Genomic DNA, 26,777 nt, shown 5'->3' with positions numbered 1-26,777 from the left:
ATATGGAAATATCTCATCAAATAATATCAGGGAAAAGAAAGTACAACATTGTCAATCATATACAAGAGAAAAGGAAAATAATCGTCCTATGGATCCCCTAGAAACAATCATCTAAAGCTCGGGACACAGGAAGATAAGATGCACGAAGTCTCTTCACCTCCCTCTCATAGGCTGCCTCCATATCCGCCTTCTCTTTGGCGAGTCGATCGTACTTCCTTTTCCAGAACTTGGAAGACTGAGGAAGTAGGGAAGTCCATGCATCATCAGGATCATCAATGACCTGATGCTCGAGGAACTCAATCAAAGCATCCTTCTCCTTGATCTGCTGAAGCAACTCCTCTCGTTCACGGATCCAAGCACGTGATCGGTCTTCGTCTCTCGACTCCTCTACTCCTTGGTTAAGGAGGGTTGAAGGCCCAACCATAACTAAAGGTGTAGGTCTCGGATACTCGTAAGGCATGAGATACTCAGACGCTCTCTTCCTAACCCAGACAGTGTACGGCTCCATAGCAACACAATTCTTAGGACCCAACTCATTCCTTCCTTTCCTATGAATCTTGCGCCAAGCACGGACCATTCTGCCCTTCAAGCCTTAGGGATCTTTACCCTCCTGAAAGAACACACCCTCTAACAGAATGTTATTAGGTTTATCCTTTAGGGGGAACCCAAGCTGACGATGTGCTAAAACAGGGTTGTAGTTAATCCCACCACATGTACCAAGAAGAGGTACATTGGAGAATTCACCATAAGAGTCAATAATCTGCACACCATCATACACACGGTTGTACCAAGAGATATCATCATTAGTGAGAGACATGAGTCTCGTGGACCACCGTAGACATCCCTTGTTCTCCTTGAAGGCGACCGTCTGTGGTAAGTGAGAAATAAACCACTTATACAACACAGGCAAACAGCACACAATGGCGCCACCACCCTTTGCATTCCTCATATGCACAGAGAAATAGGTATCACCCAACAGAGTCGAAACGGGATTAAGAGTAGAGAAGATCCTAATAACATTCACATCCACAAACTTGTCGATGTTGGGGAACAAAACCAATCCATAGATGAGAAGTACAAATATGGCTTCAAAGGCACCCTCACTCATGGCCTTCCCATAGATAGTAGCTTGAGCAATGAGGAACTCAGAAGGGAGACCTTGAATTCCACCTTTGGTAGTCATATGTGCACCAACCAGAGATTCATCTATGTGTAACATGTCAGCTATCTCTTGAGAAGTAGGAATACTCTCCAAGCCACTGAACGGCAACTGGTCTAGGATAGGTATGCCCACCAAGTAGGCATACTCCTCAAGGGTAGGCAAAAGCTGGAAATCCGGAAACGTGAAGCAACGGTACAAGGGATCATAAAACTGCACCAATACACTCATCAACCCTTCATCCACCTGAGTAGTCAGAAGAGGAAGAAGCTTCCCAAAGCGAGCCTTGAAACCCAAAGGATCTAATACATAGGGTGTCAGATTCCTTAACTCTTTCAAATCTGGTTGTCTGAAACTGTACTTCTTTGTATTCCTTCTTTGTCTTTCCATGTCTAAAATTTTTGGAAATAAACCCCTTAAGTTCCTTGAAAATTTTCTTCATTATTTGATGATATGGATGCAAATGGGTGCATGAATGCATGAATGCAACAAGCACACTCAAGGATTAAGCAAAGCACACCAAACAAAGGTCATGGGATGGATCATGTTATCCTTAATATCAATCATCCATTTTGGTGGATTATGGTTTACACCTTATCAACACCCAAGTTCCATTGATATTAAGGATACATGAATGGATCAACCATGAATCAAGGGTTTGTTGCAAGTCACGAGCATGGAGTTTCGGTTAAGAACCACCCAAAGGGAGTGTACTAGGGTTTAAACCTGCCAAACATGTTCTACAAGAGGTTCCCATAGTCATCATCCCATCTTTCGGATATTACCGGAGAAACGACTACTCGTATTCCAAAAATATTCTCAAGAGAGACTTTTATGAGTGTAGTATCGCGTAACAATCGTATCAAATCTTACACTTGAACGACTTTCGCACTACATCCTAAGAATAGGCCAAGATGGGCTTGGTAAACTAAGGCCCTTGGCTTCTAAGGTCTATATTGGAAAGAGTAATGTCTAACCACAACTTACTTGTGTGACATTATTGATCCCAACATGACCTCCACCAAGTGAATGGACTTGCAAGTCAACTTGCTAAGGAATAACTCCACACAAGTCAACAAGACTACGCCATTCTCCTATCCTAAGTGCACTCGAGTCCGGGTATAGGACTCATCTCACAAAGATCACCAAGCATACAAGGAATTAATATCAAGAAAATCAATCATTACATACAATACAGTAATCCCAAATTGCACAAAAATATGTCACAAAACAATACAATACAACAAACATGAAAAGTTGGCAAAACCCACTAGGCAATCTTGTTCCCCAGCAGATTCGCCACTTTTCTGTAGCGGGGTATTCGTTACCATTAGAGATATTGACTAAATCCAAGGTAAATCATACAAGTCGAGTCGCCACCGCACTTCTATTTATCCAAAGGAATGGTTAGAAAGCGAACAAAAACCTAAAAGTTTTAACAAAAACTAGTAAAAGAAACAGAGATCTGGGTAAGGGGATTGGTTATGCAATGGGAAGGTGTTAGGCACCCAAAACATCCTAGGTACTCCTAGGGAGCCCTTTTCACACTTGTTGTAAAGGTTGTTGTCTTTATGGAAATATGTTTGTGCAAACATGATTGAAGAGATGAGAAAATAATGTACAAGTTTATTTACATTTTGTGTTTGGAGGGATAAACACATTGCCTACGTACCATCTTATAAAAAGATTAGGATCAAAACCTCGTAGTTCGGGGTAAAAATCTCAAAATGAGTTGGTGAATTGATTGGTCCAAAAGCCTTAAGGTCTTTTGTTATCCAAGGGAGAAAACTCAACCTAAAACCACAAATCCACCATGTGAGGATGGCTTCAACATGCTAGTGAGGGGTTAACCCTATAATAAGCATGGAAGACTTATTGTCCATCACTAAGGATATAGGTGAGTATTACATCTACCACAACGATAACTCAAACCTAATAGCTAAAGGTTATGGAAAATTTGATTAAGAAAGTGGCCATTGGAACCACAAAAGACATTTGAATGTGTTATATTTACCAATTAGAAGTATGTACAAAAATGGTCAAAGTTGACTTAAAGATTCGATTCAAAATAAGTGTTATGAAAAGAAAGTTTGAAAATCAAAAGCATAAGGCTTAGGTTTCTAATGTTTAAAAACAATGGTTAAATGTTTGCACAAAGAGTTTTGGCTTGGGTTAGAGTGGGGAGAAGAAGGGTTAAATCCTAAACATACAAGAGGTGAGGGGAAAGAGAACAAAACCACACAAGGAGTTCCTCTCTTGAGATCATATTGATGATCCAAATAGCTCCCATCCTTTGGAATAAGCAATCACAAAGCATAAGCAATCAAACAAGTCTCATAAGAGATCCTCAATGTGTCTTGTATCTTTCACTTTGGATGAACATGGCAATGGTCCTTTAATTGAGCTCATAGAATCCCTAGCACAAAAGCACACACATCAAAAGTTCCATGAAGTAAATCAAGAATGGACAAGAGTGAGTTTAGAGATTTGGTCTTTCTAATCCATCTTCATCATTAAGGTCCATTTACTCCAATTTTGCATAAGGAAAGTCCTAGAATCTAAGTCCAATTCTCCATTCTTTGCATAGGGAAAGTCCTAGAAACTAAGTCCATTTCTTTGCATTTGGTTCACAACAATCAAAACAAAACACAAGCATAATAATATATACACAATTATATGCTCAAGTGAGCAAAAGGCAAATGGCATTAACATAAACATGTGCTCAAGTGAGCAAAGAGAAAAGCAAATGGATAATATGTGCAAGAATAGTAAATTGCATAAAAGTAAAGCGCATAAAGTAAATGTTAATTGTCAATAATTAGTGTTAGTAGTTAGTGTGCCATAAGGCAAATTTAGCGCTATGTTAAGCAATCGTAATTAGACTTATGTAGAAGTCACAACTATCTGAGGCCGGTCAATAATAATGTAGGCAACAAACACAAGTTAGGAGTCTTGATTAGTGAACTAAGTCCCAACAACTTGCCATGCCAAAAAGGAAATGAGAATTGATCTTGTATTGGTTTAAGTCTTTTGCATGATTTAGGAAACAACCTATCCTTAATGCAAAGCCATTCACTTGATCAATTGATCAAGATGAATTAGATTTGAATCAAGGAAGATTAAGTCTCCCTAATCAATGCCAACTTATCAACCTTCAACTCATTGATCAAAAAGAAAAAGAAGAAGAAGAAGAAGAAGATGAATAAGAGAAATGGAAATGGCAAAATTAAAGTACATTAAATGAAGTAACATGTACCAATCCACATATGTTGACCAATGACATTGAAAGTCAAGGTCAAACAATCAAAAACAGAAGTGAGATGAAGATTGGAAGTCAAGAAATGAACAAATTATTTTTGGCATTTTTTAATATTAAAATAAACTTGAATTAAAAATAAAAGAAAAGGTCAAACTTCAAAATCACTTCAAATCAAGCTTGAAAGGTCCAAGTAATTTATCCTAAGTTCAACAAGGTCAAACAAAGTTTGACAAAAAAATTCAGCATTTTTTAAAGTCAGAAACTATCTTTAACCAATTAAAAATGAATAAAAATATCCTAATTGAACTAAAATCTCAAATAAATCTCCAGTCAATTTAAAAATTGATGAGAATATTTTTCATAGATCCATCATCATTCAAATAGGTTAGGAAAATATTTTTGTATTTTTTGAATAACAAAAACTATTTAAAATGAATTAAAAATAACCAGAAAAGAGAAAATTCACAAAAAATATCAAATGATAAAATAAAAATTATTAAAAATCAGAAATGGAAACTAGAATTTATTTGGAGACTAATGCAATTGGTCCCATAATTTTTGGATTAAAAATGAAGAAGATATTGATTTTTGAAATAAAATGGAATTAAGAAAATAAAATGGATTAAATCAGAAAATAGAAAAAAGCACGCGCATTGGATTCATTTCATTAAATAACTTGGCAAATCCAAGGGCTCTCAGCGCGCGTGTATCATATGCCTTAGTCAACTGAGACACACGAGGCAATATAAAAAGTCATAACAATGGAAGGTCCATATTAGATCTGGAAAAGAGATCACACGGCCATGGATTGATCTGGCAATGATGAAGCCACCGGAGCCACCGTCTTCTCCGGTGAGCTTGGATTTTCGAGCGAAAATTGCAGAGATCCAAACCTTAATGAAAATGCACGATCTACGCATCTTTAGAAAGTTGGGATGATGTACATCATCCCTGTACCATCCATTTTCACTCTAGATCTCCATGGTGTGAGAAATCAGAGGTTGAAAAATCTGGTGTTCATCATGAACTCAATGGATTTCAAAAATTGAATGCATAATTATGATGCCTCTATTGAGAGGACTTCACCCAACACAAGATCCAAGCAAATAGGTCAATGGATGATGAGATTCGAAGAAAATACCAGTTGAAGAGTAAGCTTGAATTCTGGTAACTTGAACTCGAGTCCTTGCTTGCTTTGCTAAAATAGAAGATCAGTGAGATGACTGATGAAGGTTTAGAAGCTTAAGATCCAAGAATTCAACCAGATGAAGTTGAATTTTGGATCTGAAAAATTTGAAAAAAATGAAATTGCTTCTTTGGTGAGAGGTCGAGTTTTGATTTCTGCAGCAATTCAGGTTGAATCAGGTTGTTGAATAGTGGAGCTGAGCACACTTATTTATAGCAAATGGAAAGGCAAATAAGGTGAATTCTCGTGTGCATGAATTTGGATACCACTTGCATGGGCTTGCATGATCGTGCACAAGGCCCAAAAACAATGCCAATTGCAAGCTGAACTCAAATTCCAAAGGTTTGGACGTGTAATTTGCTCTGAATTGGCTTGTGCAACAAGATTTCAACATGAATCCCACAATTGAACCTAAACATTCACCTCTTTGAAAATACTATTTAGAAAATCCAAACATGATCATGTGAATAATGGTTGGAAAGGTATTGATGTAAGGAACGATTGTTATGTTGGACAAAAATCCATTTGGAGTGTGGAAATGTATGAAATTTGGGTTTAAAGTGTGATGTGCAAAACATGTCAATGCAAGGTTTCTAAATTTGGCCAACTTTTAAGTCCCTCTGTTTTGATGATGCAAGCCTCAAATGAAAAAACCTCCAACATCAAAGTTGTATATATTTTCAAGGCAATCAAAATGAACTCAAATTTTGCATCATTTGGATTTTTTATGAAGACGTTATGGGCACTTGAAGTTGGACTTTTTTGACTTTCAATGCATTTGGCCAAAAAGGACCTATAATGTCTTGCATTATCACATGTATTTCCTTTGAGATTTTGAAATTTTGTTCAACATAACATTTGAAGTAGACATCGTAAGCTTTCCAATTCATTTGATCCCACCTCAAAATCATAAAAAATGAATGAGGTATGTCCTTGGGAAGTTGACCCAAAATTAGGGTTTCAGTCAAAATGACCTATAATGTACTGGAATGACAGATGGCCTTCCAAGCTTCAAATAAATTTTTGACGAACATGAAAGTTGTTCATATTGTCCTTAAGAACATTTTTTATTTTTGAACCATCTCCATTTGACCAACACATAAAAAGTTAGGTCTCAATGCATTTCAAAATAGTCAGATGAATTGATTGATCAACTTCTCAAGTCCATGCCTCATATCTTGATGAATTGATGATTGAGGACACTCAAATAAGTTCAAATATGCATGAAATGATGAATTAAAGAACTTCCCTTGATTTTATTTGATCATGGGCTGAGGTTGCTTCAAGGGCAAGGCATTGTGGTGCACAGATGAATTAGGGTTTCCTTGAAGAACAAGACCTCAAACCTCTTGACTTGTTATGACCAAAATGATGAATTGAGGTGCTAAGGAGGCATATTTGATGGATGAGAGCTTTGGGAACCATTACCATGCTTGCTATCATCTCCTCTTGACCATGTCTTTGTACCAATGATCTCCTTGAAGCTTTAGGCCTTGTGATTGCTCAAGCTACAAACAAAAGATGTTAGTGACATATTTTTGTGCTTTTGGTTAGTAAATAAAATAAGAAAAGCAATGATATACAATTCAAACATGATTGGTGATCTCAAACCACTCACAAGGATTCCACCCAAAGGCAAGGGGAACCAAGATGCTAATGATCCTTGAGGCAATGCCAAATGCAATGTTATGATGCCATGAGGGATCTTAGGGACAAAATTAGGGTCTTACACTTGGATGTGGCTATCTTTATTTGATGCCTTGATCTTCATGATGTCTAATATTGTTAATTGCTTGTTGATGATTACTTGATTCAAAGTCCAAAGGGAAAATGGGTTTTCTATAAGACATTCTTGTCTGTTGGATTGCATTTCATTGGTCAAATGTTTTCAACTCTTACCTTTTAATTTTATGCTTAGGATTAGTCTCTTCATCTCCTCCCACTTCTTAAATTTAAAAATCTCTCCCCCTTTTCAAAAAAATTATTTGCTTCTGATTTAAAACTTAGACCTTATTTCAAATAGAAACTTTGGCCTCATGCCAATGAATTTCAAACCTTTCTTAAATCAAACTTGTAAATAAATCTAATCATAGTGACTTAAAATTTCAAAAGACAAAAAGAACTAACACTCATTCAAACTTTTGGGCCCTTCGTGCCTCTTTCCACTTAACTTTTGATTAAAAGTTATCCACTCACTTTGAAATTTTTACCATAAACTACGAGGTTTTGATCCCTCATTTTTATGTTGGTACGTAGCCGCAAGTCTGAAGGCCTTGTCAAACACAAAAATATAATCAATAAATTCCTTTCTCGCCCCCACATTCTATTTTTTTATCAAACATTATTTTATACCAAAAACACATACACACATAAAAAGGACTCCGTAGGAGTATCTATGACACTTTGGATGCTAACACCTTCCCTCTATGTAACGATCCCCCTTACCTGTAATCTCTGGCATTTTATTAGTTTTGATTTGAAAACTTCTTATCTTTGGGTTTTGTTCGTACTTTTCCCTTTTCCTTTGGAAACAATAAAGGCGCGGTGGTGACTCTGGTTTTATTGACGTTAAGCTTATCCATAGCTTAATGGTCATGAATTTACTGCTACACCATGTTCTGGCGGCATCGGACGGGGATTGGCCGATTCCATCGACATTTTCAAATTTTTTTGGGTATTTTCTGCATTTTTCGAGTTTCAAGCATTTTTTTTTTCATTTTTTCGAGTTCGAGAGTCCTTAGGTGACAATAGTGAGCAATCTCTAATACTATAGTCCTTTTGGTGACCTTAGAGTCACTTTTGAGTAAATTAAGGAAACTACCTGTCATTATTCTAGTAGAGTTATCACTCAAGAATCTTTAACCTTTTTGAGATATTATGAGTTTTTGAGAATTTTGAGAAATACTAAGGGCCTGTTTGATTGAGTTTTTATTTTCTGTTTTTAAAAATGATTTTATAAATCAATTTTAAAAAACTGTTTTAGAAAAAATAATAAAATAAAATTTGTTTGGTAGTTCTATTTTTAAAAACCATTTTAAAATAACAATCTAAGAAACTTGTTTGGAGAAACTGTATTGGAACTAACATTTTTAAGATCTTACAAACTAATATTTTAAGCTTTATAATAAAATGTCTATGAAATAAATCAAAATTAAAATTTTATCAATGGAAAATATAAGTTAATTATGATTCTGGCTCCACTATTTTAAATAATAATTTTTTTTTGTATAAAGTAATAAAATGGCAATTTATTAATGGTTTGAATATTATATATATATATATATATAATTGAATTGAATCAAAAAACATATCAAACAAAATTAAGAAAAAAATACAGTGTTTTCTGCATATTTTCAAAACACAAAATAGAAAAGAAAAACACTTAAAAGGTGTTTCTATTTTTTAGTTTTTAAAAACAGAATACTAAAACAAATTTTAAAAACGAAAGAACACAAAACTCTTATCAAACAAGTTTTTAGTTTTGTAATTTTAAAAAACTAAAATATAGTTTTTAAAAATCAAATCAAATAGGCTCTAAGTTTTTGAGAATTTTGAGAAATTATGAATTTTTAGAAATTTTGAGTTTATTGAGTATTTTGATGTGTTGAAGTTTAGGGTAATAACATAACTTTACCTTTTCGAGAAGAAAGCATTTAAATAGTTTTGAAGATATATTTCTGAGTATAGTAATCTAGAGAGGGATTACAGTGATGGCCTTGACATGCGTTTTGAGTATAATAATCTAGAGATGGATTACAGTGAAACATGTGATTGGCAACTTATAGGTTCAAGAGTGGAACTTTTTTGAGAATGTTTTGAGACTTGTGTTTTGTGATTCTGATGATGTTGCATGTTTGTGTTTGTTTATAATCATGCATTCATTTATTTCAGAGATAGGTAGGACTTCAGTCCATTGATGGCCCGGTTCAAAGAGGGACTATGTCGGTCTCACGTCCAGAGAGGGATACGGTTCAAAGAGGAACCTAACACAAGGGAAAATTAATAACATACCTTTGATCCCAGTGATTTTGGTACCGCTTGAATTTTGAAAAGGAGTCGGTGGCATTGGTATTGTATTGGCATTATTATCTATTTGTGTGTGTTTTGAGTGTGATTGAGTTAATTTATAATTCTTTATTACTATCATGTTTTGCTAAACTTCGCCATTAACATTTGTTAGGCGTATTCTTACCCCTTGTTTGTTGAGATGCCATTCGTTATTGTTTTATGCTTTATTTATGTAAGAGTTTTGATGTTGAGACTTTTGAACTTATTTATTTCCACTACTTATTTTCACATGACCATTTTGTGATTAATGTTTTTATGCTATGGTGAAGCATGTGTGACACTCTAATTGTGGATTCTTATTTTAATTATTATATTAATTTGAGTCGGGGATTAGGGTGTTACAACATCCAACTATATCATATGGATTGGTGCTGTCAAAATATGGTTTCATGGTCAAGGATATGAGAATCACTTAACCATAAAATCAGATAATATTTCCGCTACCAAACACGATAAGTTTAGACAAACTGATGTTTCTCTATGCACTGTGTTATGGTTTTCCATAATAATTAATCTCTAAGCACAATACCAAGCCTTTACCACTTGCTATGAGGTTTGAGAAAAGGTTAAGAAAATATTCTCTAATGATGTTCATAATTTTTATGGTGTTATCCTCAAACTCAGCTCTTTGAAATTAGTGAATATGGATACGCAAGCCTATCTGACTAAGCTTAATGCGTTTAAGGTAAATTTTAAAACCCTAATGCCTTTTACCACAAATGCAACAACTCATGTTGAACAATTCAATAAGTATCTCATGATCTTGACACTTGTCGGACTATCACCAGAACTCGATTATGTTTGTAACCAGATTTTATCATGATCCATTGTTCCTAACTATGAAGCAGTTAGTGAATAACTATTGTGATTGGATACACCTCATGATTTTTGATCGGTTTATACTCCATCTCCCACTGAATCATCTGCTCTTGCTTCCAACTACCATGGTCATAGTAGACGAACCAAAGGACGTGATTGTCAATGCCATGGTGTTCATTGTAACTATTGCAATTGTTATGGTCAAATTGAAGCTAAATGTCGTACAAAGGCAAGAGAACAATAACGACAACCACAGGTTACTGTCATTGCTCAACCGACAAATCACTAAAGATTTTACTATTACCTTCGCTAATTATAATGATTTCCTTCAATTCAAAGCATCCCATCAACCATTATCATCTGCCGTTATTGCTCAGTATGGTAATCATGTAGCCTTTGTCTCTACATCCTCTCTTGGTCCTTAGGTAATTGACTCGGGTACCTATGATAATATGAATAGTAATAAATCTTTTTCATTTCACTTGTCCTATTCTGATTTTTTTGTCTTCTGTAATTGTTGCAGATGGCTATAAAATTAAAGTTCAATGGTCAGGCACACTCACTTTTAAACTTATCTTTATACTCCTTCCTTTACATTCCTGGTTGTCTTTTTAATCTAATATATGTTAAGAATCTCACTCATACTCTTGATTATTCAATCCTTTTTAATGGTAATTCTGTTTATATCCAGGATCTAGTATAGGACAGACGATTAGAGTAGGGAGTAAGTTCGAAGGATTATATCATTTATCTCCATCAGTGGCATGTTCTTCTACTGTTTCTCATGACCCACACATCAATGTTTGGGTCTCTCTAGCCTTAATAAAATATGCCCTTTAGTTCCTAGTTTTTCTAAGCTTTCATCATTTGAGTGTCAGTCGTATCAATTAGGCCAACATACTCGTAACACTTACTGTCAACGAGTACATAAAAGTGTTGTATCACATTTTACTTTATTTCATTCTGATATTTGGAGTCCTAGTCATATCAAGTCAACTTTAGGATGTTATTACTTTGTAACTTTCACCGATGATTTGTCACGGTGTACTTGGTTAATTCTAATGAAAAATCATTCATATGTTTTCCATATATTCCAAGAGTTTTATGCTAGAATTAAAAACCAGTTTGACATTTCCATTAAAATTTTACGCAGTGATAATGCTCGTGAATATATGTCATCTCAGTTTCAATCTTTTTTAACATCACATGGAATTATTCACCAATAATCATGTCCCCATACACCATAACAAAACGGTGTCGTTGAATGGAGGAATCATCATTTAGTTGAAACCATATATACTTTTTTTTACTTCACCATAATTTACCTTCTTGTTTTCGGGGTGGTGCTCTCCTCACAACCTGTCACCTTATCAACTGAATGCTTTCATTAGTCCTTCAAGATAAGATTCAATATTCTATCTTGCATCCATAATACAATCTCTACCATATTCCTCTTTGAGTCTTTAGTTGCATATGCTTTATTCAAGACCTCAATCAAGGTACAAACAAACTTTCTGCCAAATCTCTCAAATGTATCTTTCTATATTACTCACATATACAAAATGGATTCATTGTTTTTGTCCCCAACTTCAACAATACATTGTTTCCTCCAATGTTACCTTCTTTAAAAGTTCCCCATTATTTTTTACCTATGTGCCACCCGGTGAGAATTGTACTTCAGATGTTCGAAATATCCCTTCCATCATCCCCACACCCATTACACATCCATTTCAGGTCTACCAATGATAGACACCCCGTGCATCGGAGGTTAGAGATGATATTTATCCACCAACACCATCTCTTGCTCCGACTGCTCCTCTAATTACGTCACCTGAACTTGACCTTCCAATAGTATTACAAAAAGGTATTAAATTTCATCATCCTTATCCTAAATATGCTTTTGTTTTAAATTATGATCGTCTCTCTACTTCCTATGTCTCTTTTGTGCTTTGGATTATGTGTTTATTCCTAAGTCTACATGTGAAGTTATGACTGATCCCAATTGGCGCTAGGCAATGATGGAAGAAATGGCTTCATTGCATTCAAATAACACTTGAGACATTGTTACTTTACCTCCACTACAGTGAGATGTCAATGGGTTTATACAGTGAAAGTTGGACCATATGGTTAGATCGATCATTTAAAAGCTCGTTATGTACGCAAAGGATATATATATATATATATATATATATATATATATATATATATATATATATATATATATATATATATATATATATATATGTATATATTTGGTCTTGATTTTGGTGATATTTTTCCTCCGGTGGCCAAGATCATTTCAGTCGGTCTCTTTCTTACAATGGATGATATTCATCATTGGCCACTTCATCAGTTGGAAATTAAAAATGCCTTTTTAGACGGAGAATTGGAGGAGAAAGTTTATAAGGATCAACCTCCAGGTTTTAGTATTCCTAGAATTTCTAAACTTGATTGTCGGCTTCAACGTTCTCTCTCTGGGATGAAACAATCCCCACGTGCTTGGTTTGGTCGCTTCAACTCTGCCTTGATACAGTTTGGTATGACTAGATGCAAAGCATATCACTTTGTTTTCTTCCTTCATTCCTCCACCGATCAACGCATCTTTCTTGTGGTCTATGTTGGTGACATTGTTATCATTGGACATGATACTGAGGGTATCTAACGACTCAAAACTCATATTCTTACAAACTTTCAAGCAAAATATTTGGGTCCATTCAAATACTTATTAGGTATTGAAGTTTCCCAGTCTTCATCCATCATTACAATCAACCAACGCAAGCATACCTTAGCCATTCTCAGTGAAACTGGTATGCTTGATTATCGTCTTGTTGATACTCTTATGGATTCCAATGTCAGGCTTCTTTTGGGTTAGAGGAAACCATTGAAAGACCCATGAAAATATAGACGGCTTTTGGGAAGACTTAACTATCTTACAGTCACCAGACCATGTATTACATTTGCGGTGAGCATTGTGAGCCAGTTTCTGAACAATCCTTGTGATAGTCATTAAAATGCAGTCATTCAGATTCTTAGATATATAAAGAATGCACCAGGAAGACGACTATTATATGAAGATAAGGGTGATGCTAAAATCATTTGTTATTTGGACGTAGACTGTGCCGGATCACTGTCAAATAGGAGATCCATATCCTGATATTATGTTTTAATTTGAGGTAATATGATCTCAGGGAGAAGTAAGAAACAAAATACAATTACATTATCTAGTGTTGAAGCTAAATATTGTGCTATGGCAGCAACCTTAAAGGAGTTCGCATGGCTAGAAAGTTTACTCTCAGAACTTAGGATAAGAGATCTTCAGAATATAAAACTCATATGTGATAATCAAGCAGCACTCCACATTTTATCTAATCTGGTTTTCCATTAACGAATCAAACACATAGAAATAGATGTCATTATGTAAGGGATAATGTACTATCTGGAGAAATCACCACAAACTTCGTAAAATACAAAGATAAGTTAGCTTATATGTTTACCAATTCTCTTAGGGGTTCTCAAGTGGAATACATTTGTAACAAGCTCGACTCATATGACATATATGATCCAGGTTGAGGGGGTGTTAAAAATATTTGTATATAAAATAGTCTCACATCGACTATAATATGTAATTGGATGTAATCTCTCTATATATAATATAATCTCCATAGTGTATTTTAAATACACGATTTATTCAAACTTCTCTCACTCTTTAATACTTCAACATTAAGCAAACCTATAGATTTCAGATCCAATGATATGTCTATCTAAACATGTAAGCTACAATTTGTCACCTTTAGCAACAATAAGACACTTACAACAATCCTGATAGTAGTAGCCAAACTTTGATGATTTAAGTTTGTCAGTTGCATTAACAATGACACAAAAAGCGAGCTACAATCTAAATAAATAAAAAATAAAACAAGTATATCAGATGGTGTAGTAGTGATTATGGTTTGATTGTAAGTCTTTAGTTATTTATGTAATACTTGATCAAGTTGAATAATATTAAATAGAGGAAATATAACAACACTCAACACGAATATGTCATATGTATGACTTTGGAATCCTCCTAATGTTTGGGACCAAAGTTGTGATTGTAAACTCATATATATTGGCTTGATGCTTCCACAATTGCCTTTTTTTACACCCTAAAATTATAGCTGAAACCAGTCTCAATTCATCATGAAAGACAAAAAAAATAGGCAGGTCAATAGAAATATGCCTAAATAATAAGCATACATGCTTCGAAAACCATTAACCTCGGATAAATCTTCATTAATGGATAGCTATGTAACACGATAAGTGTTTGAAGCATATAATGAATATTTTCCGAAAGATTGAGAAGATGAATAAATGAAATTAACATGGTTGATATTCCTTACACAATTATAATTTAGTAATCATAATTTACCAATCATAAATATTATTCCTTTTGGAAAAGTAAAAATGATTGTTTGTACTTTTGATTGATTTAATATCCATCGAACTTCTAATTGAAGTGAAGTTAGATTTCTTTATGGGGAAATATTTTGGTTAGGAACAAAAGACCATTTATTCGGAAAAAAAGCAAGCACAACAAATAACAGGTAAAGAACAATGCATGTTTATAGTTGAGTTGGGAAAATAATATAGATTTGGTCGGTGCTATGGATCGTTAGCAAGGCTCATGGACAAAGACCCAACCACGAGGCCTAATATGGAAGGAAAAAACAACAAACAGGAATAGGTGGAACCTCAGTCAAACACAAAGCATGTGATCCCTATATCTGATTTATCTCTCACTGTCAGATCCAATTGAATAACGATTCACCCGATGTGTTGGGGTTAAACGAGAGTGATTTAACCACTCTCCCTATATAAACTCTACACACGCTCGTTTCATGTATCTTTTCAACTTTAATGCTTAATCACTTCTTCAACATTTCACTGACTTAGGCTTTGAAGTGGGACCCTAGTAGGTCCACCCTACTCTGTAATATCAAAAGCTCTCACCATCGTACCAAAAGATGTCACTATAATCTTGCAACATATTCATGCCTTAATATTAGATAGAGTTGTTTGGACATATGCTAGGGCAATGCCCTTTTTATTTATTTCTTGAGCCAATAAATTCACCTTTTTAGCCAATAAGTGATGGTAACCAAAGGATTAAATCTCGCTCCTCATCCCCTTGAATAAGCTGCATGTCCTAACGAGCTTCCATAAAAGTCAATCTTGATCGATAGTAAGGGAGCCAACACACTCCTAGAGTACCTGCTTCTCGTTCCAAGTATGGTTATACAAGAAGAGATCTCCCCTTTTGGTGGCACCAAATGGAAAAACTGCCAAAACTCTGCGCATTTGTTACGACATCTCAACCATCTTTTTTTGACGAACGACTCTAACCTTACTCTAAAACCAAGACTGACACGGAGCACGGGGTAATGATAAGCTTTCCCTCGAAAACCAATTGTTTGAGTATGGCAAAACTGTTCAAGGTATCTTATTGGATGGTTCCCATGCAATAGACGTTTTGACAATAGACCCCATAGAAAGACTCCCACTAGTCGCACCAAATGAATATGGAATGACGTTCCTCATCGCAGTCCGATTAGGAGGGACCTATACCTCTATTTGAGTAGGGGAAAGAAAGATAAAGGAGGTCAGGCCAACACAACTACCTGAAGTTTGGACTCCGCTCATGACCAACAAAGAAACGACCTCCAAAGGCAAAGGTATATCTCTAGGCGTCTTTTTCACCTAAAGCATCGTTAAGAAGAACTTCATCTTATTTGAAAACAAGAAACAAATGAATCAAGTAAATGTCCATTTTGAAACAGACACGTAAAGGAAGAAACCTCATACACAACCCACAAAAAATAGGACACACCTTCTCATTGGTAGCAACCTCCACCAACCAGTGTGTCTCTATGTAGTATTTCTTCTAATTTTTCGACGTCACCTCGAAAGATGCAACACTATCAGTAAAATCCAAACTTTTCCAAAAATCTATAAATCTCATATTCAAATAAGTCTTTTTTTAGACAAATCGTTTGGAAGATAAACATAAGTTATGGCATACGCCAAGAAATGATTTTGACGTTAGAATTTCAGAAACCACTTCGAACATTTTGAAGGCGTATCAAACTGGACATCACATATACTAGAACAATCAACCTTATAGAGAAGAGTGACCAGGAAGTACCAATCTCTGAAATTATTCACACAATCATAAAAACCTAGAACGTTTTTTGCCTTTGCTTAAAAGAAAGTAAGCCTTAACCCTGAGCTGAGTCAACCAATCACGTTGAGTGTTAAAGAGATGGAAAAAGAGCATCAAGGTCGATGCACTTTTCTTATACTAGCACCAGTATTACAAGACTTTGATGTAGGCCCAACTCAACAGATGCAACTGCGAGAAGGAAACACCTAAATGGTTAAGAATGTCCATTTTAAAGTCATTGAAAGGACGATGGTAACCTTTCAAGGAAATTAGAAATTTGTGAAGAGGGATAACAAACCCCTTAATCTTAATCCATATCCTTTTATCTCATTCGGGAAGGAGCACACCCCGGTCTAAAGGAGAACCCTCCAGAGTGAAAGTATGATTTAGACCACCCTTACATGCAAAAAAGAAGACAACGCCTAATGTTTCTTGATCTATCCATGTAATCGATCTATCCTCCTTCACATACTGGGTTTTATGACAAGTATCACAGTTAATTACTAGGTTACTTCTAACACACAAAAAAGAACACTCTAAAATATAAACACGATATTGATATTCCAACCACCACATTACTTCATTGTATATAGGGTCCTGACAAAAAGCATGAAAATACGCTCTAATGTAAGTCTGGGTATGAAGTTAGCCACATTAGTTGGGTTTACCAGAGGTAAAGAAGGAAAAGAAAAACCTTTAGCAATCTCCTTGAGATCGAGGCTACCAGACATCCTTTCATATCCAACCGTAACTCCTTTCTTTGAATCTTCCATAACCATCTTCCTAATAAACCATAACAAAGGGCAACTAAATGCATAAAAGAAAAGGACTTTATTCATTACCTCGAAATAAGTGACCTTGATAGATAACATGAATAAAATCCACCATAAAGACACCACAGAGACGTTGGAACAATGATCAACAAGAAGTGTTTGCAGAAACTAGAAACAACTATAGGAAAATGAAGAAAGAATTTCCAAACCTCAAAAGAGGCAACAAAAGGGAATAGTTACGCTTTATCCCCTTATATATCCCTGTTACAACTATCATAAGATCAATGTAATATAACCTTAAAAAGGACAACCTTGTCACTAACAATCATGATTTCACCTTGATATACTCAAACACTCAAGTACCTTAGGAAAGAGGATCTTTATCATAGTTTAACCTGGAACTACGCGATAAGTTTGTCCCACGAAACATGATAGTTACGAGAAGAGCATTTAATGTGGATGTTCCCAATGTGATCGAATTCCCCTCAAAGCCTTTCCATTTCCTTTTTACAGCTGACTAGAGAGACCTGATGGCCAGTTAATGGTAGACCGAATCACCAACCCTTATTTTAACAAGTAGACCAAACCAATACCATAAGTGTACACTAGAAGAACATGAAGAATCACCAAAGAAGAAACTCTCCAATGACTTTAATGGCCTACAAAGCTCAAAGATCGCCCTTAAACGTCACTTTTCTCTCTCCATAATCGACCCCCTTGAAAAAGTAGCCAAACATCTCTTTAAATAGCAATTTTTCCTGTCAGAATAAAACACCAACACGGGCGTGCTACCTTTCAATGGGTGCACGCTGCTTAATGATGACGGAACATAAAAGCACGAATGAGTAACATGGGCACACTTTTTTCCAGTGGATAGATATCATTTTTTAGCTCTTTTTTGCAAGAACCTCATCTCCATCCTAGTTACGAAACTCTAGATATGATCAAATTACTAGACATACATCATGGTTGAAATTGTGATGAAAAATATTTGTTTCTTCCCAATTTCTTCATGATTTCTTCAATAATTAACTATAGGTACTTTTCAATGACTTTAAAGTGGACATTTATTTTACATTCAAAATAAAATCTATCTACCTAATTCCAAGGAGGATGGAAGTATTTTTATCTTTCAAGTCAAAGACTTATAATAGGCAAAGTCACCAAAGGAAAGGCTAAGACTCAAATTGGTTAACAATGGATATCAATTATAATTCAATGGTATTTACAAGGATGCACAGTATTCACAACATAATTGCCTCTATGTGTGTTTATCAAATCAACTAATTAAAACAGATAAAATGAAAATTCTAGATATTACAAATGCAAGGATAGACTCAGAAAAAGATTTAAGTAAACAATGGAAATATTTGGGCTCAAACCTCACTTGCTTAGATATATGGAGGTTGAGTACAAGCAGTGGTGTCCCTTTTCTTCATCAATCATCACTTCGCTCGGGAAATTCAATATCGATCACTTTATTCACTTTTTTATCTGCTTGCTTTTCTATTCAATGGTAAGGTAGTAACTCAGCTAAAAAAGAAACATGCACAAACAAATTTATTAATCAGGGAGAATGAAATAGTACAAAATTCAGAGCAAACCAATTTTTTAGGAGCTCCCCCTTTTAATCAGATTGGTACTTATGGGACACATAACTACACAAAAAGAAATAAAATTGGAAAGGTTGAAATAGAAACTATCGTTGGGAGATAGAAGGTACGAACTCGATTAACCTGTTTTTTCTACTTTCGCTTCCCTTTAGATTTTCTACACATTCAACACACACACACATTAAAAATACCAAAATACTAAAAACTCAAAACATTTTAAAATTTAAAATTAACTGAAATTAAATGAACTCGACTGGAAATAAAATATGTTACCAAATTGTGGGTTGTGTCCCACGTAATGCTTGTTTAATGTCATAGCCTGACTCGTTAGTCTAAGGCTCTGCGTGTACCGAAGACACCCTCTTTGATACTTTGTCAATAGGTGGCAAGGCTCTCAGCACCTTGCCCTTAACTCTAAAAACCTTCGAGTTTCTAGGATCCTTCACTTTAACACTTTAATCCTCACAAATTTTATGAATTGTGTAAGGCCCAAATGCCTTACACCTAAACACACCCAACTGTCTCTTTAGCCTTAATTTCCGCCAATGGACCCTTTATCCAACTTTCATATGATTTTCTCATTTTACCCGCCTTGTAGCATTTAGGTTGTTCATGTTGGTGCTTTATTGCATCAAACACATTGAATACCACTTGTTCTTTGTTGAACCTCGATGATAACTCGCATAACTCCACATAAATCAAAGCTATTATTGTTTCCATGAATGAGATTCCATGAATTAAAAGGATTTTAGTGTCCTTAGGCATGTATAGAATTACAAAGTCAGACGGTAAAGTAAGGCTATCCACCATAACTAATTCATCTTCCAAGATTCCATAGGGATACATTATAGATCGATTAGCTAATGTAAGAGTCATATGGGTAGACTTTGGATCTCTACAATCAAACCTCCTCATCATTACTAGTGATATTAGATTAATGCTTGCACCAAATCACAAAGAGCTCGACCAAATTTTATAGGCCCAATGAAACAAAAAGACAATAAACCTACCAGGATCAGTAAGATTAGGTGGAAGCTTCCTTCGAATGATATTGCTACACTCTTAAACCAAAACGACATTTTCATCATCTCTCAAACATCATTTTCTAGAGAGTATCTCTTTCATAAAATTAGCATACATTGGCATTTGGTCCATGGCTTCATATAAGATTATGTTGACTTGAATATTTTGTAACATCTCCTTGAACTTTTTGAACTGCTATTCTTTTTCATCTTTCTTATCATGCCTCTTTTTTTAAGAAAGGGTAGGGTGCTCTGATATAATTGGGGTGCACAAGGTTAGGATTATTAAGAATTTGTTTCTTAGTCCTCCTTCATGGGGAGTTCTTATCTATAAGTTGGTCAAGAGTCAAACCCTTGACTTCGTCATTACTCCCAATCTCACTTTTTTCTCCCTCATTTTTCTTATTATCAACATCACCTTTAACAACCACTTTCTTTTCACTCTTTTTCTTCTCATATTCACACTTTTTCTTCTCTCCACTAGCTTGTGTGAGTGTACCCACCACTCTTCTCCTCAATCCAATAGAACTACATGTTTCATTCTCCGGGTTATCCATTATATTACTATTGAATCCTCCTCCCGAATTAGCCCGAGTCGATATTTCTTGAGACTGCTGACCCACTTACATCTCCCAACTTTTGATTGATGCTGCAGTAGCTTGGTTTATGATGATATGGCCATGGTTCATCTCTCTCTAACTCTTAATCATTTCATCAAAACTTGATTTAGTGGATTGCATGGAATTCATCAGTGCTTTTTCTAGAGGTGATCTTCCTTGACAACCTTTGGAAGCAGGGAAATTACCCACTTGAAAGCATTATTGGTCTCTCCAACTTGGTGTGCAATGATTGCTCAGCTGAAATTTTACATATTGTACTTCCTCATTCCTTACTTTAGAGCGCAACCCCCATTTGCATGGTCACCTCCACATAAATCACACAAAAGGGTTTGTACTTGGTTAACACTCGCTTGAGCCAACTGTGATGCCATTAATTATTTTGTTAGCATTTTTATTTGAGTTAGTAGCGTTGCATGTGACTCGGTAGCAAGAAAATATTTTTATTTTATACCTTTCTTGCTATAATATTATTCGTCCTGTCATGCATTTCAATTAGTGTTTTAACCTTATCATCTACTTTGATTCTCAATGTACCTCTAGCTGAGGTATAAAGAAATATCTGTGTAGGGGTTAGCAGTATGCTAATGAAGTGTGTCAATTATTCCATGGAGTTCATGTTATGGTTAGGGCACTTGCAGAGTGATAGTTTAAATCTTTCTCACGCCTCTGATAATGACTCATATTCTTAAAGCCTAAAGCTCGTTATTACAACTCTTCTCTCCAGAAACTGCTCATTTGCATAGTGCTTCCCTATGAATTTGTCTTCTAACTCCTTCCAAGTCTGAATGATACCACTTGGTATACATTACAACCATTCCTTTTCCTTTCCAATTAGAGAGAAACATAACAACTGTAGTTTCACCTTATCAGTTGTGACTTTATTCGAGTTTCACATTTAGCATGTTTTATAGAACCTAGTCAGGTTTTCCCAAGGATACTTGATGGCATGTCCACTAAATTGCTTGTCTTTTAATCCTGACAATACCAAGCTTTTGATGTCAAATGTCACCATATTCTCCAATTGGAATACCCATGATATCTTACTGGTGTTGGTTCTTCTACAGTAATCCCCCTCGTGTCTGTTGTGGTGGAATCACCATATCTTGCTTTCACGAGCGGTTCTCTCTCAAGATCCCACGTGAGAAGCATCAAATCCAAACCCCACACAAACATAAACAACAATTCTTTAGTAGCACTGTACTAATAGAATAAATAAATACGTAACAACTGAAAATTTAAAACTACACCACAAACATAAAATAGTTATTTTAAAGCAAACTAATTTTAAAATAATTTAATAGAAATTATAAAATACCAATTAACAAAAAAAATAACGATAAACTACGTGAGATTAAAAAAAAAACTAAAACAAAACAAGTCGCACATTGTGCCTTGTTGACAATATCAACAATCTACGACGACGACACCAATAACTTGATGGATAATTTACTAACAAGTGTACTAGTGTTGTTATCTAAGTAACAAAAATAAACTCGTCTCCACATGGTTTGCGAACTTGGAACAAGGTACATTATACGATGTAAGTAAAAATAGTAAACGAGAGGTTTTTCATGTTATTTTTGTCGAAAACAAAAGAGAGAAGTTTTTTGAATAATTATGAGAAAAACGGTTAGGTTTTATTGTTAAAATTCCCTATTTCTACTTGATTGATGAAACACACATTAACAAACATGCAGTGAACATAAATTTATACGACATATTAACTCTAGAACTACACTTGATCCCTTGGCGTGTAGCTCATTAACCTAAGCGTCAATTCTCCGATCCTTCGGGCCAACTGTAACGTTGGACTAGGAAATCGAGCTTGTTAACCCCAAAGTCAAATTCCTAATTAAACTATGTCGCTATGCGAAAAATAAAGAGTCTCCATCATATTTTATTTATTCCATAGGAAAGGGAAAATATCAAGAAAACCCTAAAAGAATGGTCATCACAACCACAAACAGGTTCAAAAGTCAGTTATGCAAGGGGAAAGTATTAGCAACCCTGACATCCATCATACTCGATGGGAACCATCTAGATTATCTCTCGTTTGAATGGGTGCCATTATCTTAATGCTTACTTGCTAAAGGTTTACGGAGTGGAAATGGATTTTTTATTAGTGTGCTCGCCAAGGATTTGGATCCTCGTGCCTACGTATGTTCACTTGTTGAAGTGAGAAATCAGAGCCCTGTAGTTCGTAGTATAAAATGTTTGTTTGTTTTGTTGATTTTATACCTTGAAAAGGGTTTTCTGGAGTGATGCCCTAAGGGACAAACAAAAGGTTTGATGAGTTGATATTGATTTTATGCTTTTGAAAATAGATTGTTCTTGACTTCGGATTGCACTAAAGACCATGGGTAAAAGTGAATATCCCAAACTATCAAGCCAACCATCTTGTGTTCAAAATATTCAGAATAAGGGTAGGAAAACTCCATTCTCATCCCTTCTTTACCACTTAAGGCTCGTGGCATACAATCCTAATAATATTTTATTATGTTTTGAATTTGATTTGAGAAAATATCACTTGACGTTGGATCAAGGGTTTCTTTATTATTTATGAAATGGTGAAGATCCTACATCCTAAGGTTGGATAACAAGCAACAACAAGACAGAGGAAAGCGAGTAACAAGTACACCAAATAGGGGAGAGGGATACATGAAAAATATAAGGTATTTGTGAGAGAAATAAATGGTCTCGTTATAAGGTAGCCAAAGAGAAATTCTTGTGTGTGCATTATGTCCTAGGTTAATAATTTAATAATGGAATTACAAAGCATGTCTCCCTAAGATGGTTTCATGAATGCTATTTTGTAATAAAATATTACAAGTACATAATGCTCCAAGTTTGTATAAGTCAATCACATTGTTCCAAGGTCCAAGCAAGGGTCACAAAAACTCCTCTAAGTCTCCACGCTTAGGTCATACACAAGGTTCATATGGTCCATAATACTCCATGTCTAATGCTAAGTTCAAACATTAAGTCCATAGTCCAATAGTCCTCTAATCAAGTCTTTTTTAGTCTTTTCCATTTTTATCATGTTTTTGTTCATTTTTTAATTAAATCACAAGATAAAGAATAAAAGGTCAATTAAATGATATGAGGATAAAATGCATGAATGTCAATGTGCAAGAATTTAAATAACAAGAATCTAAATTACACAAAATTAAATGTTAGAAGTTAGAAGTTAGAATTGCATAATGTAAATGTTAGGAGTTAGATGTTAGAAGAAAACCGATTACTCGAGATTATCTATCCACAAATCAAAGGACTTAAAATATGACACATTAAAGGATAACCTATCAATGCTTCAAAGTGTTGAAAATAATCCAATGATCACTTATCAACATATTTGAATCAAAGAAGATTGAATCGACTGAAACGTCCATCTATCAATGATTTGAAGAGTGGAATATTTATCAATTAAGTCGTTAAAATAAAAGTTAAAGAAGTTGCAATAACAAAATAACTAAAATGTTCATAGTTAGAGGTTAGTTTGCATTAAATTAAAGTGTTAGCACAAATGCATAAAACAATATTTAAATAAGAATAGTAGCATATGAGTAATAAGAGAGAGACAATTCAGCAACACCAACATCTCTACACATCAAATGTGAAGCCTCATGTCAAGAAGTAACCACTACCGGAGCTCCGACACCGTCACGCCGAAATCAAGAAATAGATCCATCATTCTACTCCTATCAATCTCCTCTATCCTAATCTCTCATCTATTCTAAACAAGAGTCAAGAAATTTTGAAAATTGGAGCATTAAAGTCAAGCCCCCCAAGCACAAAACTAAAATTAAATGGAGATGGAGGAGAATCAAGTCACCAAACCTTGGGGCTTTGATTCTCCAATGTATAAGCTACATTGTGGTATCAAAAATTCAACAAACAGATAAGGGTAAAAAAATCGCCGACCTGCAAGATGGAGGATTATCATGGAACTTGCTGAAATTTGGAGATGATGAAGAAGTAGAAAAACATAGATATACTTCTTTGATCTTCTACTTCTGATTTTTTAGTGATTCGACTCTGAAAATTCTGAAGTTGATGGTTGATCTTGATGTTGATTTTTCTAAATTTTTAAGGAGTGTGGAATGTAGGAGGTTTATCTCAATTGATAACAAACTTCAATGTGAAGCTTGCTCCAATGGTGAGAATAGGAGCTTTGGTGTAGGGAGATGAATTAGAGAAGATGAAGTGAGAGGAGAAAATTTAAAATTTGTAATGGGTGCTCCAAAGTTTGAATGATCAAGGTTCTAGCCAAAAAAGAATTATGCAGAATGGGATCTAATATGAAAAATGATAACAATGCCCCATGACTTCCAGCATTGAGGATGACTTCATGTATGATCCATGTCATACCCCAAAATTTGCCTGTTAATTTTTATGATAAATTGATTCATGCATGGCATTCATTTCACATTTGCATTCATTCATTAGCATACATTCTCATATAAATTATAAATTTTAATTTATTTATTATGTGATACAGATATAAAAAACAATAATGATTTTGGTTATCTGTATGATATAAATAAATTATATATATATAAATAAAATAGTTTTAATTTAATGATAAATAAAAATAGATTTGAATTTTAATTATATAATTAAAATTTTAAATTAATTTTATTTGTTAAAGCTCATTAAATTATAATAACTATTTTTTATAATTTAGTGACTCATGTTCCATTTATTCATTATTTATAAATAGTATTTATTTAGTAATTCACGTTTTTTACTTAATAAAATTTATTTATAAGAGTAACATTTTTTTAAAAAGCCCATAAATTATAAAATAATTTTGGTTGATATAAGTAAGAATAATTTTGATTTTTTTTAAATGATGAAAGTAAAAATAGAAATAGGTTTAAATTTTAATTCAATTATGTAACTAAAATTTAAATTAATTTTTATTTGTTAAAAGTCATTTAAATTATTCATTATTTATAATAATATTTGTATTTAATAAATATTTATTTATAATAATAGATAGCAAGGTTAAACCCTAGTCCACACCATTATAGCTAACTCTCCTAAATTATAGGAAGGGATCCAAATATTTAGCAAGGTTAAACCCTAATCGACACCATTATAAATACTTTATATGGCTGCAGCGAGAAGAAAAAAAAGGAAAAAAAAGGGAAAAGGAGGAGAGATACAAGAGAAGAAGATACACAAGGCATGGCAGAAGCAAGAAGATTCACGGGAAAGGAAAAGAGAAGCAATCATAAAGCACTCATAGCCTGAATAAGAACAACACACATACAGTGAGCAAGCTAGAAGAATCAAATCCCCAGTAAGTGTTCATTATGGAATTTGCATCCAGCATGATTACCTTGTAATACCCCTTAATTCATGCATGAATAATATTGGTTTAATATATCTATTGAGATGATGTATTCATGTTTGGTGGATGTTGATATTGCTTTATTCAAGTATGCATCTGTTGTTGATATGTCATAGCATGTTGGAGAAATTCTGTTTGCATGATTAAAGAATTATATGTGTCATTTAATTATTATTATATGAGTGATGTTTCTTGCATGATTATGTTTATTTCAAATGTTGTTATTACATAATAATGATGATGATGATATAATGGTGATAATATAAATCTTTGGTTGTCTTTAACATGTATGTGCAAGGTTTGTTTTATCATTATCACTTGCAGTAAAGAGAACTAATACATGAGTAAAATAATATAAGCTTCTTGATTTGTGCATGGCTATTTTTATTATTGCATGATGATTACATATGGTCTTATTTTATGTGTGTGGTTTGATATAAGACGAAGTTACAGGTTTGTTGTATTCACATGAAAGAAACAGCATGAGAAAAAATAAAGTAGATTGCCGTAAGAGAGAAAGTTGTAACATGCATGGTGGTGTTGTGTCAAAATGGAAAAATCCATGTAGAATTAATATATATTTTAATGAAGGCGAATAAATAACAAATGGACCAACATGGCTCGTTGGTAGCTCCCCCCTCACCTCAACGTAGAGGTCCTGGGTTTGAGCTTTTCAGTGTTTTGACTATGTTTACTCCCTTTC

This window comes from Lathyrus oleraceus, chromosome 2 (assembly GCF_024323335.1).
Source record: "Lathyrus oleraceus cultivar Zhongwan6 chromosome 2, CAAS_Psat_ZW6_1.0, whole genome shotgun sequence".
Classification (NCBI taxonomy): domain Eukaryota; kingdom Viridiplantae; phylum Streptophyta; class Magnoliopsida; order Fabales; family Fabaceae; genus Lathyrus; species Lathyrus oleraceus.
This window is presented reverse-complemented; position numbering follows the sequence as displayed.